The sequence below is a fragment of the Carcharodon carcharias genome, chromosome 13 (genome assembly GCF_017639515.1).
Source record: "Carcharodon carcharias isolate sCarCar2 chromosome 13, sCarCar2.pri, whole genome shotgun sequence".
In the NCBI taxonomy this organism is placed as follows: domain Eukaryota; kingdom Metazoa; phylum Chordata; class Chondrichthyes; order Lamniformes; family Lamnidae; genus Carcharodon; species Carcharodon carcharias.
In genome coordinates this window covers 7,326,244-7,343,896 of record NC_054479.1, presented here as the reverse complement: position 1 = coordinate 7,343,896, position 17,653 = coordinate 7,326,244, and positions in this window count along the sequence as shown.

The window sequence follows — 17,653 nt, the reverse complement described above, 5'->3', positions numbered from 1 at the left end:
AAGGTTGCACAGGCTAGGCATGTATCTGTTAGAGCTTAGAAGAGTAAGAGGTGATTGGATTGAAACATATAAGATCCTGAGGGATCTTCACAGGGCGGATGTGGAAGAATCTAGAACCAGCGGACACTGTTTAAAAATCAAAGATCACCCATTTAAGGCAGAGATGAGAAGGAATTTTTTTTCTCTCTGAGGGTAGTGAATCTTTGGAACTCTCTTCCTCAAAAGGCGATGGAAGCAGAGTCTTTGAATACTTTTAAGGCAGAGCCAGATAGATTCTAGATTAACAAGGGGGTGAAAGGTTATTGGGGGTGGGCAGGAGCCTGGAGCTGAGGTCACAGCCAGATCAGCCATGATCTTATTGATTGGCTAAAGGGACCAAGTGGCCTGCTCCTGCTCTTAGTTCACATGTAACGGTGCTCAAACATTCGGAGTGGGACTTGAACCATAATCTTCTTTTCTTAAGAAACACGAGTGCTACCCACTGAGTCATCGCTGATGCCTCAATAACATTAAGAATGCCAGAATGAGACTGTCAGAGTGAATGTGGCTGCTTCTTTATTAGACTCTAAAATGAAGTCTGCAGAGAAATGACATTGATCTACCAGATGTCTTTTATGCGCAGTCAATAATTATTCTCCTTTCATGAACTTTATTTAGTCAAATTGCATTACTATTTCCTGGCCTCTGAGGTTGTCCTTAACCACATTCAACCAATGTACACAAGGAAAGTGCCCTCCAATTTAAACAGTTTATAGATTAAGTCCTCTCCGCTGAAAAGGTCTCAAACCGGCCTTTGTTTCAGGTTTCACGTTTACCAAATGTTGCTGTAAGATTCTGGTTTATGAGGCCTGTGGTATAGCTTGTGGTACAAGGCGACTTACAGCTATCAAGAAAGGAGGGTCAACAATCTTCAACTTCATTGTCCGCGGTTCATTCTCAGCTTCTCACGGAGGGACGAAACACGCCTGGGGCAGGTCCTCTCAAAGCCGAAGCTCCCAAGTACGTCGGCGCTCATCAGGCAGAGGCGGCTTCACTGGCTCGGGCAGGTTCGCAGGATGGAAGACGCTCGCGTACCTAAGGGTTTTGTGTTTGGCGAGGTAGCGGGAGCCAGACAACCCGTGAGACACCCAAAGCTCCGCTTCCAGGATGCTGGCCAAACGTGATGTGAAACATGGATTTTCACACACCGGGGACGCTCGCCAATCACAGAGGGAAATGGTGACATCACCTGTGGGCCGGTGTGCACCACCACGGCGATCGGTGGCTACAGCGGCTTGGCAACAGGCACCAACACCGACAAGGACAGCCCAGAATGTCACCTGATAACCACTTTATACGTGACACTTAGAACCTGCCTTTCACGGATTGGTCTCTTCAGAATTAGCAAAAGCGCATCCATAAGAAGCTATCCCATCTCCAAAGATTTTTGCTGCGTGTCCATCAGCTCGATGGAAGGATGTGGACAGATAAGTTAAGTCAAAGAGATTCATGGTTAAGGCTCTTGCTTTGGATTCTGAGAAATGCTTTCATGTAGGAAGAGGCGGTGATTTGGAGGGAGCAAATGGGGGCCCAGTTTAACATCCGAACAAGAGCATTTCCAGCAGTGCAGTGAGAGACTATAACTACAGGAACTCTGCACTATCAGAGGTGCTTCCTTTCATGCGACATCAAACCAGAGGCCCTGTCTGCCCTCTCAGGGGGGATGTAAAAGACCACAGGCCAATTTTGAAGAAGAGCAGGGGAGTTTTCCCTCAACGTCCTGGTCAACATCTATCCCTTAACCAACATCACATTATTATCACATCATGGCTTGTGGGATCTTGCTGTGTGCAAATTGGCAGATACATTTCCTACATTCCTACGACAGTGACTCCACTTTGACTCATTTCTTTGGTTGCAAAGTGCTTTGGGATTGGAGTGACCAACCCTCCAGGATTGGTCTGGGGTCTGCAGGAAGATCAATCTCCAGGACACTGTTGAGTGCAACCCTGGAGAAAAATCTTTTGGACGCTGTAAAAGATAGATTTTTAAAAAAATTTTCTTTGAACATTTTGCTTGACAAGGGATAAACATATTGAAAATGGGAAGAAAAGGCTATTTGGCTGACAGTCAAACATCATCCAACTGGGTAATGAGTCATTTTGCTTTCCAATTGGCGTAGGAAGGCCGCATGTCACAAGGTGCATGTGTGGCCAACTATTGGCTGGAGTGTGGGGGCAAGTCATGTGATGGAACCTCCAGGAATACATTTAATCACAGTTGGCACAGGTAAATGCCACCCCCACCCACCTGTCCCTAGCTAAGCTGTTCCACTACAGATGCAATACTGGATCTTCCCAGCAAATGTGGAAAATTGCCCAGGTATGTCCTGTACACAAAAAGCAGGACAAATCCAACCCGGCCAATTACTGCCCCATCAGTCTAATCTCCATCATCTGTAAAGTGATGGAAGGGGTCATCAACAGTTCTATCAAGCGGCACTTACTCAGCAATAACCTGCTCATTGATGCTCACTTTGGGTTCCATCAGGGCCACTCAGCTCCTGACCTCATTACAGCTTTGGTTCAAACATGGACAAAAGAGCTGAACTCCCGAGGTGAGGTGAGAGTGACTGCCCTTGACATCAAGGCCACATTTGACCGAGTGTGGCATCAAGGAGCCCTAGCAAAACTGGAGTCAATGGGAATTCCCAGGGGGAAAACTCTTTGCTGGTGTTGGAGTCAAACTTAGCACAAAGGAAGATGGTTGTGGTTGTTGAAGGCCAATCATCTCAGTTCAAGGACATCACTACAGGAGCTCCTCAAGGTAGTGTCCTAGACCCAACCATCATCAGCTGCTTCATCAATCACCTTCTTTCTATCATAAGGTCAGAAGTGGGGATGTTCGCTGATGATTGCACAATGTTCAGCACCATTCACGACTCCTCAGATACTGAAGCAGTCTGTGTCCAAATGCAGCAAGAACTGGACAATATCCAGGTTTGGGCTGACAAGTGGCAAGTAACATTCACACCACACAAGTGTCAGGCAATGACCATCTCCAACAAGAGAGAATCCAACCATCACCCCTTGATATTCAATGGCATTACCATCACTGAATCCCCCACTATCAACATCCTGGGGGTTACCATTGACCAGAAACTGAACCTGACTAGCCATATAAATACTGTGGCTACAAGAGCAAGTCAGAGGCTAGGAATCCTGCAATGAGTAACTCACCTCCTGACTCCCCAAAGCCTGTCCACCATTTACAAGGCACATGTCAGGAGTGTAAAGGAATACTCTCCACTTGCCTGGATAAGTGCAGCTCTAACAGCACTCAAGAAGGTTGACACCATCCAGGACAAAGCAACCCGCTTGATTGGCACCACATCCACAAACATTCACTCCCTCCAACACCGACGAACAATGGCAGCAGTGTGTGCACCGTCTACAAGATGCACTGTAGAAACTCACCAAGGCTCCTTCGGCAGCACCTTCCAAATACATGACCTCAACCATCTAGAAGGACAAGGGCAGCAAACACATGGGAACACCACTACCTGCAAGTTCCCCTCCAAGTCACTCACCACCCTGACTTGGAAATATATCGCCGTTCCTTCACTGTCGCTGAGTCAAAATCCTGGAACTCCCTCCCTAACAGCACTGTGGGTGTACCTACACCACATGGACTGCAGCAGCTCAAGAAGGCAGCTCAACACCACCTTCTCAAGAGCAACTAGGGATGGGCAATAAATGCTGGCCCAGCCAGCGACACCCACATCCCGTGAATAAATTAAAAACCCTATTTGGAATACTCCGAGGTCATGAAAAGGTTACTGTACAAATGCAAGTCCTTTCTTTTACCTGTTGGTCCAGCTGTCAGATGGAGATGGGGGAGGGCAGATTAGTGGGTGAATCACAGCCGAGCCAGGAACAGGCTTCAGCTAGCGTGGGAGTGATGTGTGCACTGTCAAAGTGTGGTACACATCAACCTACCAACTGAAACTGTCTCAACATTACCCGGTCACTATTATCTCAATCACTATTACCCGGTCACTATTAGCCCAAACACTAATACCCGGTCACTATTACCCCACTTACTATTACCCAGTCACTATTACCTTGTCGCTAATATCCCGTCAGTAATACCTGGTCACAGTTACTCGGTCACTGTTAGGCAGTCACTATTACCCCAGTTATTATTACCCGGTCACTATTACATAGTCACTATTACCCTCTCACTACTACCCTTTCACTGTTACTCCGGTCTCTGTTACCCCTGTCACTATTATCCCTGTCACTATTACCTGGTCACTATTACCTTCTCATTATTAGCTAGTCATTATTACCCTTTCACTATTACCCGGTCACTGTTAGCCAGTCACTATTAGCCAGTCACTATTAGCCAGTCACTATTAGCCAGTCACTGTTACCCCAGTCACTGTTACCCCAGTCACTATTACCCCAGTCACTATTAGCCAGTCACTATTATCTGGTCACTGTTACCCGTTCACAAATAGCCAGTCACTGTTACCCAGTCACTGTTACCGAGTCACTATTACTCAGTCACTATTACCCCAGTCACTATTACCCCAGTCACTATTACCCCAGTCACTATTATCTGATCACTGCTACCCCTTCACAAAAAGCCAGTCACTGTTACCCAGTCATTATTACTTGGTCACTATTACCCTAGTCACTATCACCCAGTCACTATTACAAGTTCACTATTAACCTCTCACTATTACTCTCTCACTATTACTCTCCCACTATCACGCAGCCACTATAATCCAGTCGCTATTACCCTCTCACTGTTACCCAGTCACTATTATCTGGTCACTATTACCCAGCCACTATTACCGTCTTACTATTAACTGGTCACTATTATCTGGTCACTGTTACCCAGTCACCATCACCCAGTCACTGTTACCCAGTCACTTTTACCTGGTCACTGTTACCCTCTATTACCTAGTCACTATTATCCGGTCACTATTACTGTGCCATTGATGCTCAGCTAGTATTTGCTCTGACTTTATAAATAATCCACTCAAGTCAGTTTTGACGGATAAACATTCTGACCCGACAGGCACATTTTATAAGGAACGGCCTGAAGTTCCTACTCAACCTGAGCCTGAACTTACAATGATGTGTTTAATGATCTAATTTATATGAACAATGTTTAGCCTGCAAGGAATGTAATGCTTCAGTACATAGAGGTTGGGATTACTGCTCCATATGGGCCAATTTAACTGTTAATTAATCAGATTTTATCTGCTACTAATTTTTAAAAATGTGTCCTGCGTTGCATGATTAACTTCATTAATTTTCTGCTAAACCAAATCCTGTTTTATCAAAGTCTACGATATATTTTACCCCATTCATTGTTGTCCTTTAAGTGGCACTCAAAGGACTCAAATTCCCATTAACATACTATCGCATTAAAGGCACTTTAGGAATACACTCAAAGCTGCTGCTGGTGTCCTGTGGGGGCATCAATGAGCTTTACTGAAGACCCAGAATAGCTTATTCAGTCATTCACCCGTCACCCCTGTGCCCGCTGACCTACACTGTCTCCCGGTCTGGCAACACTTCAGTTTTAAAGTTCTCATCTTTGTTTTCAAACATCTCTTGGCTTCATATCTCTTCCGACTGGTGTAATCTCCCCTCGCTTCACCATCCTCCAAAATCTCTAGTCTTCCTCCAGATTAGGCCTCTTCCACAGCCCCAGTTAAAATAAATATAAACAGAAAATGGCTGGAAAAATTCAGCAGGTCTGACTGCATCTGTGGAGAGAGAGAGAAAGAGAGAGAAAAACAGGGTTGACATTTTGAGTCTCTATGACTCTTTCTCAGGATCAGTTTTTCCAGCATTTTCTGTTTTTATTTCAGATTTCCAACATCCACAGTGTTTTTCTTTTATTCCCGATAATAATGCCTCCCCCTCTGGCGGCCGTGCCTTCAGCTGTCTGGGCCCTAAGCTCTGAAATTCCCTCCCTAAACCTCTCCTCCTCTCTTCCTCTCTTTCCCCCTTTCTGACATTCCTTAAAACCTGTCTCTTTAACCTCGTTTTTGGTCTTCTGTCCTAATACTTTCTCATGTGATTCAGTTCAGCTTTAGAAAGCCCCCATGCAGCCCCTTTAGATGTTCCATTACATTGAAGGTGTTATATAAATGCATGTTGTTGTTGCTTTTGTTGCCGCGTTCTGAAATCCTGGTCAGCTCTTGATATTGCCAACGCAAATCTTTTTTTTTATTCATTCATGGGATGTGGGCATCGCTGGCTGGGCCAGCATTTATTGCCCATCCCTAACTGCCCTTGAGAAGGTGGTGGTGAGCTGCCTTCTTGAACCGCTGCAGTCCATGTGGTGTAGGTACACCCACAGTGCTGTTAGGGAGGGAGCTCCAGGATTTTGACCCAGCGACAGTGAAGGAACGGCCGATATATTTCCAAGTCAGGATGGCGAGTGACTTGGGGGGGATCTTCCAGGTGGTGATGTTCCCATCTATCGGCTGCCCTTGTCCTTCTAGGTGGTGGTGTGTTTGGAAGGTGCTGTCTGAGGAGCCTTGGACCCATGTATCACCCCAGTGGCTCCATCACATAACCAACAGGTGTCATGGCCACCATGTTTTCGAGGTTTCGGCTCCCAGCCAGCTTTGCTGGTGGTAATGGGCCTGGCAATAGGCAACCCATTTGCCAAAAAGAATAAGAATCAATGAGTCAGAGGACGAGGCTGTTGGTTCAGGGTCAGTTACCAAGGTTTAATGGAGGAGGTGAGATAGAGGATGAGATGGGTACTGGTTGGGCAAAACCAAGCTTGGCTACTAGTTGAAACAGAAATGGTCTAGCCATCCACTTCGTTGTAGCAAATGCTTTCTTTACCAGTGACATTCATATCCCATGAAAATTAAAAAAAAAGTGACTGGGTAATAGTGACCAGACAATAGTGACAGAATTTTGGTTGGCTGGTTGATGCATGCCATCCACTGACAACTCACACATCATTTCCAGCCAGTAAACACAGCCTCTTTCCAGGTCTTGCTAGTGTCACATTGGTATCTCTCTTTCCCCTTAGACACTGTTTGGGTTCACGTCCCACTTCAGAGCCTTGAACAATGAGCTAGGCCAACACCCCCAGTGCAGTACTGAGGGAGTGCTGCACTGTCAGAGGTGCTGTCTTTCAGGTGACATGTTAAACTAAACCCCCTTCTGCTCTCTCAGGTGGATGCCCTTCTTCAAAGGTGTTCTATTGGTGCTAAAGCGCTTTGGGAAATCCCGAGGTTGTGAAAGGTGCCATATAAATGCAAGTTCTTTCTTCCTTAAGATTGTATACGTAAGGACTGGAATTACCAGCTTTGCACCTGTCCATGAGATTATTTGTAGGAGTGACCACTGCACAGTCCTCATGGAGATGAGGCCCAGCCTTCATGTCATTGTGATGTGATGCTCACAACACATTTAGCAGCTCAAAACTGTTTGTTGTGAGCCAAGAGCAGCAAGAAGATTGTATTCAGCTGCAATGTGTAGCCTCATGGCCCAGCATATCCCCCACTCTACCATCACCATGAAGCCGGGGATCAATCCTGGCTCAGTGAAGAGTGCAGGAGAGCAACACCAGGCATGCCTAAAAATGAGGTGTCAACCTGGTGGAAGCTATAACACAGGACTCCTTTCAAATGCTAAATAGCGGAAGGAGGATGTGATAGACTGAGCTAAGCGATCACATATGAACAGATCAGATCAAAGCTCTGCAGCCTTACCACATCCAGTCATGAATGGTGGTGGACAGTAGAGGAGGTTCCACAAATATCCCCATCCTCAATGATGGGGGAGCCTAGCACCTCAGTGCAAACGACAAGGCTGAATCATTTGCAACCATCCTCAGTCAGAAATGCAGAGTGGATGATCCATCTCAGCCTCCTCCTGAGGACCCTGAGATCACAGATGCCAGTCTTCCACCAATTCGATTCACTCCACATGACACCAAGAAATGGCTGAAGGCACTGGATACAACAAAGGTCACAGGCCCCAACAACATCATGGCAGTAGTGCTGAAGACTTGTGCTCTGAAACTAGCTGCGCCTCTAACCAAGCTGTTCCAGTACAGTTGCAACACTGAATCAGTGACCGCAGTGTTGTTGCCCATTTTGTACCAGATTGGCAAGCCCCTCACGATCTCTTCAATTCTGCACACAAGAAACTCGGCCTGCCCTTGAATGTTGCCAAAATAAAACTCATATATCAGCCCAGACCTGATCAGCCATATATTCCACCTCCCATATATATTGAAGGAGAGACTCTGGGATATGTTGAGCATGTCCCATACCTCAGCAGCTGCCTCTTTCAAAACGCCGCCACTGACCAGGAGATCCAACACCCGGTCAGCTGCACCAGCTCAGCCTCCTACAAACTACAGCAGTGAGTGTTTGACAACAAAGACTTCTGCAAATCAACCAAAGTCCTCGTGTACAGAGCAGCTGTGGTCACCACACTCCTGTACTGCAGTGAGACTGGAGTGTGTATCAGTGACATATTAGAACGCTAGAGAAATTCCATCAGCAATGCCTCTGTCGCATCCTCTGGATTCAATGGGAGGACCGTTGAACAAACGCTAACATCCTTCTTGAAGCCAGTTCCACAAGCCCTCAGGCAAAACTGCTGCAAAATCAACTTCGATGGACTGGACACTGTGTCTGGTTGGCTGAAAAGCATCTCCCCAGCCAGGTTCTGTTTTCTCAACTCTCAGGTGGACAGCAGTCCAGGGGAGGACAAAGAAAACACTTCAAAGATGCTCTGAAGCTCCTCTTGAAGAGCAGCAGCTTTGACATTAATGACTGGGAGGAGCTTGTTACCAACCGTTCAAAACAGTGACAACTTGTCCATCGAGCTGCATCACGCTGTGAGTCCAAACGTCTTAACGATGGGGCAGAGCAATGGGAGAGAAGGAAAGAAATGGAAGCAAATCCTGCACTCCGGACCCCACTGCCTCCTGGGATGTCCTGCCCTATGTGCCCAAAGATCAAGGGGCCAAGCATTAACCTGTTCAGTCAGATGAAGACCCATTGCAGGAACTCATGGCCTTGAGTGGACATCATCTTTGAATTGAGGGACAGACAACAATGATGACAATACTGACATCTACCCAGAGGCGTTTGGAATTGAAATGAAAACAGAAAGTGCTGGAAAAACGCAGCAGGTCTGACATAGTTCAAAAGAAGAGTGATATTGGACTCAAAAAGTTAACTCTGTTTCTTCTCTCCACAGTTGATGCCAGACCTGCTGAGACTTTCCACCACTTTTTTTGATTTTCTTTCAGATCTTCAACATCTTTGCTTTTATTTTGGTGTGGAAAATTGCCCAGGTATGTCCTTTCCACAAAAAGCAGGTCAAATCCAACCCGGCCAATTACTGCCCCATCAGTCTACTCTTGATCATCAGCAAAGTGTTGGAAGGTGTCATCAACCGTGCTATCAAGCAGCACTTACTCAGCAATAACCTGCTCACTAATGCTCACGCCGGATTCCATCAGGGCCTCTCAGCTCCTGAGTTCATTACAGCCTTGGCTCATTGATAATAGAGTTGAACTCCCGAGGTGAGGTGAGAGTGACCGCCCTTGACATCAAGGCAGCACTTGACCGAGTGTGGCATCAAGGAGCCCTAGCAAAACTGGAGTCAATGGGAATCAGGGGGAAAACCCTCCGCTGGTTGGAGTCATACCTACCACAAAGGGAGATGGTTGTGGTTGTTGGAGGCCAGTCATCAAGTGCCAGGCAATGACCATCTCCAATGAGAGAGAATCTAACCATCGCCCCTTGACATTCAGTGACATTACTATTGCTGAATCCCCCACTAATAACTCACCTCCTGACTCCCCAAAGCCTGTCCACCATCTACAAGGCACATGTCAGGAGTGTGATGGAATACTCCCCACTTGTCTGGATGAGCAGCTCCAACAACACTCAGGAAGCTCAATACTGTCCAGGACAAAGCAGCCCGCTTGATTGGCACTACATCCACAAACATTCACTCCCTTCATCACCAACCCACAGGAGCAGCAGTGTGTACCATCTACAAGATGCACTGCAGAAACTCACCAAGTCTCCCTTGACAGCACCTTCCAAACCTGTGACCTCTGCAAATACAAGGGCAGCAGACACAGGCGAATATCACAATCTGCAATTTCCTCTTCAAGTCACTCACCATCCTGACTTGGAAATATATCGCCGTTCCTTCACTGTTGCTGGGTCAAAATCCTGGGACCTGCTCCCTAACAGCACTATGTGTGTACCTACACCACATAGCACACCTTACCTTTGCCAGGGTGATTATGGATGGCTCTGGACCTGATGCCTGTGGCAGGGAGGAGGCAGGGTGAGAACCCCAAGGTGTCCTTGTGCAGCTTAGAGGAATATTCCTGATCATTGAAGTCGTCAAAGACCTTTCCTCCTGGGCCTTATCTGCTCCATGATCTTGGTTCCAGTGTTTGACCTTGGCGTTTGAGGGCAACGGGGAATGTGGAAGTGTTGGGGGGTGTGCAGAGGCAGGAACAGGAAATGCATCACTGCTCCGTCTGCTCAGGCATTCGGCTAACATTACACCATTGAGCTCCGCTCTCCATTTTTAAACAGGACCCTGGCAGCTTGAGGCAGCTATCCCACTAGCTTGCAAGTAATAGTGAGAGGTTTCGGGACAGAATTCCAGAGCCTAGGGTCCAACAACTGAATGCACAGTTGCTGATGGTGCAGTGATCAAATTGGGAAGTGATGGCGTAGTGGTATTGTCGCTGGATCAGAGAGCCAGGGTAATGTTCTGGGGACACAAGCTCAAATCCCACCATGGCAGATGGTGGAATTTGAATTCAATAAATATCTGGAATTGTGACAATGACTATGAATTGATTGTCATAAAAACCCATCTGCTTTACAAATGTCCTTTAGGGAAGGAAATCTACTGTCCTTCCTGGCCTACATGTGACTCCAGACCCACAGCAATGTGGTTGACCCTTCAATGCCCTCTGAGCAAGGGCAATAAATGCTGGCCAAGCCAGCGATGCCCACATCCCATGAACAAATATATTAAAAAATGCAGCTGGATTGAAGGGGAGAGGTACGTCACACCTCCCATTCTAACTGTAGCTGCCCTGTACCCCGCACGTCCAGTTCTTGCGAGATGTTATTGAAAATCAGGGCCAGAATCTATACCGCAGGTAGACCGAGCTGCGAGTCAGGCCAGTCAGTGCTGCCCAATGAAAAGTGTCCCGTAGGGGATGAGAACACTCTTCAATGTTCTTCAAAGTGTAGTTACAAACCAGCACCAGCTGGATGGAAAAGCTGCAGCATTTTAAACAAGGTTTCTTAAGTATATTTGCTTGTTTGAAATCTTTTGCATGGCTGTCTAGACAGACGGTTGGAAAAGGACTTGGGCTCCAATATGTCTTGGCAAAAATAGGCTGAGGAGCAGATGGTGGCCAAATATTTACTGTGATCACTTCAAGATGTGCCTTTCCGCGGCCAGCCCTCACAGCCCATTGACAGTTTGAGGTTTAATCACCACATAAACTGACAAATTATGCTTTATAGTCTTTCCCAAATTGTAAAATATTAAATATTCTGATAAAATGTCCCATTCGGTTTGCCACTTGGAACGCGTGCAATAAAACTCTGCTGGTGAGAGTTACGATTGTGAAGCCTAGCATTCCATAGTAGCAGACCTGGCTGCTGTTCAGTACTTTTGTCTCTAGAACATAAGAACATATAAAAAAAAAGGAGCAGAAGTAGGCCATTCAGCCCTTCAAGCATGCTCACCATTCACAAGGCCTTGGCTGATTTTCTACCTCAACTCCACCTTCCTGCATTATCTCAATGTCCCTTAAATTCCTTTGTGTTCAAATCTATCCACCTCCTCCTTGAGTACTCTTGGTGATGGAGCATCCACCACTCTCTGCGGGAGTGGGAGGGGGGTGGGGGGGTGGGGTGGAGAATTCCAAAGTTTCACAATCCTTTGAGTGAAGAAGTTTCTCCTTATCTCAGTCCTAAATGGATGACCCCTTACCCCTGTATGGATGCTGTATTGCTGTATTCTCGAGTTCCCAGCCAGGGGAAACATTATCTCAGCATCTACACAGCCAAGTCCCTTAGGGATTTTATGTTCCAATTAGATCAGCTTGCGTACTTCTAACTTGCAGAGAACACAGGCCTAGCTCACTCAATCCCTCCTCATACGACAATCCCTTCATCCCAGGAACCAGTCTAGTGAACTCTTATTGAACTCCCTCAAGGGTCAATGTGTTCTTTCTTGGAAATGGAGACTGAAACTCCACACAGTATGTGTGTCCTTACCAATGCCCTGTATAACTGTAGTTAGAACTCCTGAGGACTGAATAAAATGCTCCCAATTTACCGCTCCCCACACCCACCTCCCCCCCCCATCCTCCCAACCAGCCTCTCTGCTAACATATTATCGGGCTTGATAATGTTGGCTCATGTTCCCGACATCGTTACACCAGTTTTGCGTAGTGCAGCAGGTGGGCGGACTTAAAAATCGGGAGCCCACCTGCGTTATTCGGATTTTATTTAGGTATTAGGCATTTAAGGTCAGTAGTGACCCAACTGATTGCAATAATATGTTGTGTCAGCAATAATACACTAGCAGAGCCTGTCTTATGCATGTGACGTTCCCTTTTTTTATGAGGAAGCTTGGTGGGTGGGTTTACATGATTCAGCCGAGCCCTGAGACTCATCGTAGCAGTTCAGAGTTCTTTAATTGCTGGGCGTGCTTCATTCAAGGAGCAGAGTTTACATTTATAGCTTATATTAACTAAAGGCCTTTAATCCTCCTGTTGAATGCTCTACTTAGTCCCTGTCCATCACCCCAGGCCTTAAAGTAGCTGGGAAAAATGGGCATTGCAGTATCGGTGGGAGACACAACCTCCAGTAGGGAGGAGAGGGCATTGAAGAGGAGGAGGAGGGGGGGAGAGCGAGAGGACAAAGGGCAGAGGGAGAGGTCCATGATGCACAGGCAGTGCATGAGGGGGCCAGAGCTGTGCCAAACACAGAGGGTAATGAAGGTGTCATGCACCTCAGTGGAGGCATAGAAGGATTTAGGTAGCCCCTTCAGCACACAGGCAGAGGCTGAGCTATCTGCAGATGTCAGAGACACAATGGACGAGAAGGCTCAGGGTATCGAGAGCCACAGTCACATCTCTCTGTGACATGCTCACAGGGGAGATCTCCTCAAACTGCACTGGGGGCTACACCATATCTGTAGTGCTGAAGGTCACTGTCACACTCAACCTCTTTGTGACAGGCTACTTTTCGGCTGCGTGTGGAGACCTCAATAGCATAAGTGCAGCCCGCTGCAGACCACGGCATCGAGGTCCTCACTGATGCCGTGTTTTCAAAGGGCAGGAAATGATATCTCCTTCACCCTGGAAGAGCAGAGTCATCTAGATAAAGCCAGAGGGTTTGTGGCAGTTGCAGGTTTTCCCTGGGTACAGCGAGCCATAGACTGTACCCACATTGCCATAAGGACTCCTGTCCGACAGTCCTGCACCTTCATCAACAGGAAGGGCTTCCACTTGGTGACCGTCCAGCTGGCCTGCAATCATCATTGACCGATCGTGCGGGTATCGCCAGGTACCCGGGCAGCTGCCACGACTCCTTCATTCTCCGAAACTCACAGGTGCCAGACCTATTCAGTGGCCCTGGATGGATGGATGGCTTACAGGTGACAAGGGTTACCTGTTGAAGAGATGGTTTATGACGCCTGTAAGGGCACCCGGAACAGAAGTGGGCAGGAGATACAACGGCAGCCATAGAATCCGCAGGGTCACCGTCGCGCAGACTGTCGACTGGTTGAAAATGAGGTTCGGATGCCTTGACAGATTTGGAGGGGCATTGCGGTACGCTCCCTCACGTGTTTCCCTCATGGTTGTAGTTTTTGCTGTGCCCTCCATAACCTCACTCTCCAATGAGGGGATGCCCTGGAGGATGAGGGCACAGCAGACAGGGGCCATTCATCAGAAGATGAGGGTGAGGATGAAGTGGGGGAACTTGGCAATGTTCAGGCTGAAGGCCCTGGCGATGATTGCAGAGTGGCTGTGACACCAGGGATACCTTAATAAGGCAGAGGTATCAATAGCCTCAAAAGACCCAGCGTTAAAGATGGACAATGAGGTGTGGGTTTATTTACAAACGTGCAGTGATTAGTAACATTCACAGGCGTAAGGAAAGCACCCACGTGTCCCTCTTGATGACTACCGTGAAATTTTTGACCTGTTTACTCTGGTGCAGTGCTCCCCCCCCTCACTGGCTGCTCCACTGGAGAGAGGCTGCTTATCTGCCACCTCCCTTGCCCTGGATGACTTTTGGTGGGCATTCTCTGTGTGGCTGAGGCCTGCTACACTGGAAGACGCTTGCTGAGAGGCAGGAGAACGTTCAGTCACCACAGCATTGAGCGAGGACTGTGTCAATGGTGGATGGGCGGAGATGTTGTCCCCATCAGATGGTGCCCTGAGAGGTGCTTCCAGTTGGGGGCAGCTGCTGCTCCTCCTCCACCGCTAGGGCAGAGGTCCTCTCTGCCTCCCCTGAGTCCCTAGCAGCTAGGCCTGTGCCCAGAGTCTCCGTCCCCCTGTTGCCTTGGCTCTAGGCCCCTGAGCTCAGAGTCAGGATGATGGTGTGCAGGTCAGAGCGCATGCCCATGAATGTCTGTGCAATACTCTCAATTTGCCCCTTCATGGCAGTCACCAGTCTGTCCATGGAGGAAGCGTTGCGCTCCGAAGAGTGGATGATCGCAGTGCACACATGGCCTGAATGGACACCCCCACACTACGTACCAGAGCATGTGCAACGCCCCCCTCTGGTCTACCTGCCCAATCTCCACGGACCTCGCCTTGGAAATCCAGCATCAGCCGCCTCACGGATAACTCCAGAGGCTCGTCATCCGACCAGGAATCAATCCCCAGATCACCCCGGGCACTGCTCTGACTGCCCGGAGCCTGGCTCCACCACACTCTCCTGCAGCTGCATGTGTGAACGTGCAGTGCCCTCACCAGGCTGTGCATGCCCTGTTCCCTGCCAAGGTGCCAGTACCTGCAATGGCGCTTGGTGCAGAGACAGGGTGTGAGGCTGCATCCTCCGAGGGTTCTTCCCCCTCCTGCTCGGAGGGGAGTGGTGGCCCGGCAACCAGGGGAAGGTCTACGGAACAGGCTTCACCTGGGACAGAGAGACAAAAGTAAAAGGCTTAGTGGTCATCACAGGCCTCAGCGCATCAGCTAAAAGTTACTCAAGCTCTGCAACATTAGTCATGTCCAACATGAGAGATGAGACTATGCAGACTCAAACGCACTTGTAACAAACATCTGAAGCTTTCAGTGTCGGAACTATATTAATGAGTCTCATTACATCGTTGCCAAACTCCCATCCACCTCCCAATCGCCCTCTCCCCTTTTCTGTCGGGTTTCTGCCTTTTGCCATCTCACCAGGCCCAGGATTCCTCCAGCCTTGCCTCAGCCAATGGACTTGGATGACTCGGACTCTGGGATCATCAAAACATTCTCCTCGAGCGGAGTCGGCATCCCCCCCGGTCCAGCCTCACTCTGGGCCATCGTGGGCTGGCTTCTCCTGAGAAGATGTGTAACGTTACGTTCACTAGCACTGTCAGCTTGTCTCGTGGCAAGCCACCAACACATTATGAGCCTAGTGCCTCGCAGCCTAGATGCTGATGTGCACATCCCTCATCTGTACAGTCCGCTATCCCCGCCCCCAACCCTGACCCCCAACACCGCCCCCCCAACCCCGCCCCCAACTCTGCCCCCAACCCCACCCCCCCCAACCCCACCCCCCAACCCTGCCCCCAACCCTGCCCCCCAACCCCGCCTCCAACCCTGCCCCCAACCCCACCCCCAACCCCACCCCCCCAACCCCACCCCCCAACCCTGCCCCCAACCCTGCCCCCCAACCCCGCCCCCAACTCTGCCCCCAACCCCACCCCCAACTCCACCCTCCAACCCCGTCCCCAACCCCACCCCTGACCCCGCCCCCCCCCCCCCCCAACCATCCAACTGGAGCAAAGCTTTAAGAGCACGTTGACATCATCGCTGACAGCAATGTCTTTGTTGCTTCGGCCAATGTCACATTCCTCCTGCATTTGCGATGGAGCCTGCAGCGTACTGGCACAAAATAATACAGACTGAGGGCTTACTCACCCTGGCCACCCTCATGAGGTCATTGACCCTCCTCTGGCATCGAGACCCGGTTCTCCTCGCCAGCCCAACACCTGCTGACCTACCCGGCCACCGGCTCCCGGGCAGCAGGTGTTCTGGTCGTGTTCCTCCTCTTCCCCGCTGGATAGCGTCGGGCTGCTCACATCAGCTTGACTCCGCACAGGGGGAGGACTCTGAGGGAGCCATCGTTAAATCGAGGGGCTGGTGTGGCCCTTCTCCCCTGTCTCTCTCCCCTCGCACCAAAAGCTCAGACGTCTTGGGAGGGGAACGCGCAACAACTTAGACAGCTCCTCCGCGTGAAGATGTGGAAAACTTGCTCAGGCTCAAAAATAAAGCCTCGCCTGCTCCGAGGCAAAGTTTAGGCCCAGCAGAACTCAAATAAACGCACCCTGACCCCAACAGCCAGCACAAGGGAAGTCACAACGAGCTTCCCAACACTGAACAGCCCCAACATTTGCTGGGTTCCCCCTGACACTGCCCCGTGCCGGGGGGGGCCCTTTAAATTACTGGCCACGACCTCGTTCTGGATCATGGCCAAAGGTCACGGAGGCCGGACACCCTGCCCTCCCGCATTGATTGGGCGGGATGAAGACATCAGAGCCACCCTGCAGTTTCAAGTGTCCCCATTAGCGCTTTAACGAGCAAGTTTCGGAGACAGGCCTAGTAGTCAGGAGGCCGCCAAACTCAGCCGGATGTTTCAGCCCTCACTCTTTAGTTTTTAATTCCTTTGTAACTAACTCAGAAGATTATGGGCGTCAAATCTGAATCCAAGAGCGTAAAGCACAAAACCAAAGCTCACATTCCCTGTCTGAGTGCTTAGGAAGTGCTGCACGATCAGAGCTACCATATTTCAAATGAAACATTAAAGCTGTCTGTTCTACATTAAAAAAACAGTGACTATAATGCAGCTTGACAAACCTGGCAGTCAGAAAGGTGATGTTTAAATTCAAGCTACTCCTTGCTTAGAAACTGATCATCGCTCCGCTGTCTCTAATGCTCTCCCGTGGGATGAGCCAGGAAAAGAATGGCTTGACAAGAAAAATAGCGTCTTTCATCACATCAGGACATCCCAAAGTGCTTTCCAGCCAATGAAGTGACTTTGAGATGTAATCATTGGAGTAGTGTAGGATACACAGCAGCCAATTTGTACACAGTAAACTCCAACAAACAGCTATGCAGTGATGAGCAGGCAATCTGCTTTTAGTGATGTTGATTGAGGGATAAATATTGGACCCAGAACAACAGGGAGAACGCCTCTTCAAAATCATGTCAAGAGATCTTGTACATCCACTCAAGAGGGCAGTGGGACCTTGGTTAACACCCCACCCAAAAGAGAAAGTGCATCAGCCACTTCAATCACGTTTGGATTTATTAGAGGTGCTATTTGGCTGCCTGCAGAGATTGAATTTGCAATACGTGCAAATACCATGTATATCCTCTTACCAGTGTGCTC